Source organism: Girardinichthys multiradiatus, chromosome 2 (assembly GCF_021462225.1).
Source record: "Girardinichthys multiradiatus isolate DD_20200921_A chromosome 2, DD_fGirMul_XY1, whole genome shotgun sequence".
In the NCBI taxonomy this organism is placed as follows: Eukaryota; Metazoa; Chordata; class Actinopteri; order Cyprinodontiformes; family Goodeidae; genus Girardinichthys; species Girardinichthys multiradiatus.
The window spans coordinates 49,738,016-49,741,050 of record NC_061795.1 but is presented as its reverse complement, the minus strand read 5'-3'; positions in this window follow the sequence as shown (position 1 = coordinate 49,741,050).

Sequence of the window (3,035 nt, the reverse complement as noted above, 5' to 3'; positions counted from 1 at the left end):
CTACACGACATAGTAACATCGTAACGTACACTTTCATGAAGGTTGTGGAGGAATAATGATTTAAAAGCGTGTTCCTCCTCTATGCCTGGAGCATTACCACCTTGGAAGTAAGCGGCTCTAAGGCACTGGTAATACTCTCTGGGTGTTTCGCTTTTCTTTTGCTGGATAGCCAAAGCACCAAGTGTTGTGGAGGCCCGGTCCGTGTACACAGAATATTCTTCCCTTAAAGCTTCACATATGGTTGAATAATGGTCTCGGACTCTAGAGGACAGGCTCTCCATGAAAACATGGACAATCCTGTCTTCCAGATGAGCTTCAACTTTTCCTGTACTGTTGGGCAGCACAGGTCAAAAAGGTAGCATTCGACTTCCCTAAGATAATCATCAATGTTTGATTCCTCATTATTAGGGTCAAAACGCTCTATGCCTTGGGCAAGAGACTCAAGTTGGCGTGTGCACGATCCACTCTCAGGGATTGGTGCTGGCCCATCTGAGTCATCATCTGAAGGTTCACTCCTGCTACATACATGGTGTGTCAGGGCATCACACTTCACCTTTGGGGGAGGCACCAAAGGCTGCTCATGGTACAATGGTGGGCCCTGTGCTCCATGGAATCGGGTCCTGGGCAGCGGTTGAGGGCGGTATGAACCACCTGAGTCCCCGAGGCGGCTCTCATGTTGCCTTGGCGGAGATGAGAGATTGTAGAGCAGGGTCCTGCAAGTCAAGTGTGAAGGCTGCTCGCCCCTAAAACTTGAACCATTTACTTCTATTGAGTCCACCGCCAGGTATTGTTCATGGCTGTCTCCTACACTGGGGTGTATCTTGCAGATGTATGGGTTGTGCTTAAAATGGGCACACAGGTTTGACTGTTCAAACTATGGCTTATCAAAGACAATGCTTTAATTGAACAAAAAATTAAAAATCAAGCAAAACACACACAACAAAATTTTTTTTTAACAAAAACCAAATTTTAAAATATAATTTTAAAATAAAATTTTTTAATTGGGATAAACAAACTTAAAACATTCCATCGCTATTCTTAGCTTCAAATGAATGTTAAAATGCATACTATGGGTTATTTACTTTCTTACAGGGCCTACCAAGTTAGACAACTAAAGTTAGTTATGCGAGTCTGGTTAAAACATGCTTCACACACAAGAAAACCCAGCAAAGATTAATAAATTTCAGAGCAGAAGTGGCAATGAATAATCAATAGCTTGATTTTAGCTCAAGCAATGTCCTTTGATCATCATTGATGGGATTATCTGCCTGTGTTAATAAAACTAATCAAATTTGTGTTTATGTGAAACCCTTGACCAATCCAATCTTCTGGCGCACTTTACAATAGGTTCTTAGCAGCCATCCCAGGAATAACAGGAATAACATCACATCTACAGGATATCAAAACTAGCCTACATGACTCTTGTACAATAACAATCACATTAATTAAGAACAGAAAAGCAGTCTGTCAGAAAGGCAGCCTATATATGTGACCCAGTTACACCAGTTCTGTCAGGAGGATTGGGCCTAAATTCCGGGAAACTATTGTGAGAAGTTTCTGGAAGTTACCTGTAAAGTTTAGTCCGATTTAATGTGAGACAATGAGAAAAACTGTGATGTGTTTTTTACAGTTCATGTAAATATCAGGTTTCAACTATATTGCAAATATTGCCTCTACTTTGAAAGAAAGGTTTAAGTAAAAAGTTGAGATCTAACCAAACTAGAAACAGAAACATGTAAGTGAAATATTTCTGCAGAAGTCATTGCCTTCTAGGTGAGAAATCAGGTGTCTCGGCAGGACAAGTAGCTTCTCAACATTTTCTCCCTCAGATGTCGACAGCTTCCTTTTTTCCCATAAAGAGTTCATGGCATTTTAGCCTCTTATAAAGTGCTGGCTCAAAGCTTTAGCCAACAGCTCAGACTCAAAGTGAGGGTTGAGTCAACTTCCTGTAGTCCGCCTGATAGTTTTTCAAAGTGATGCTTTGTCTCTAAGAGATGAGTGGAGACCAGAGGATTCTGAAGCTCATTATTGCTCATTTTACTTAAAAATCTAATTAGGAATCATTGTGTTTGCTTGTGAGTGATATCTACTAGTCATGTTTAATCTGAATCAGTCCATAAAGTAAATTAATATTAAAGCTGATGTGACTTGATTGAAATGAAGGAGAGATGCGGACTCAATAAAAACTACTGTAACAGCATTCTGCTCTGCCCACCTGGTGGCCGCTGTATGGGATTCCCTTTTATGCTGGAAGGGATTGTGAAACCAGTTGGAAGCCTTGCTGATGTGCTGCAAACATGCTTTGAATATAAATTATTTCCCCCCCGAGCAGAGTATACAACACTGGCTCACATTGAATGAGTTTGCACACTGGAGCACGCAGGTTCTGAAAAATTTACATGAAAGTCTATTTAGATTCTGTAAATCAGCCAGCACTCGATGTGAAAGACGAGAGATTACGGCTTTCTGTTTTTATTGCCACCGGAGTTCCAGCATTGTCAAGTACAAACAAAGCTATAACCAAGCCAGGATTTTGTTTTTTTAATTTCCACCTGTGAAAAGCTGACATTGGTGCCTGCCAAACAAACAACAAGTTATTTTCATTTCTTAACAATGAAGCTGAATTTTTTTTTATCTCTGTGTTTTGTGTACTTATTCTTTTCAAACTCCAGGACATGATATTGAGAGTTAAATGTATAATATTGAATATTTTGGACAATCTGCTGGCAAAATACCAAAATAAATCTACAAATTTAGCCAAACAAGCCACAAACCTTTGGTAGAATCACCACCGTAACTTGATGAAGAGGTGTGAGGGCCATATGGATGCTGGGGAAATGTTTCTGGGGCTGTGACCACAGGTCTCCCATTCCAATAGGCTTCAGGAGTCAGAGTAGGAGAGATTCAAAGACCCTGGGATGGATCTCGAAGGTTTTGTAATCTGAAATGTTACTTTACTCATTATCAAAGTAATGTTTTATTTTTGCTTCTGCTTTGCATTGTGAACTGTATCATTTTAGTCATTTTTGGTTCCA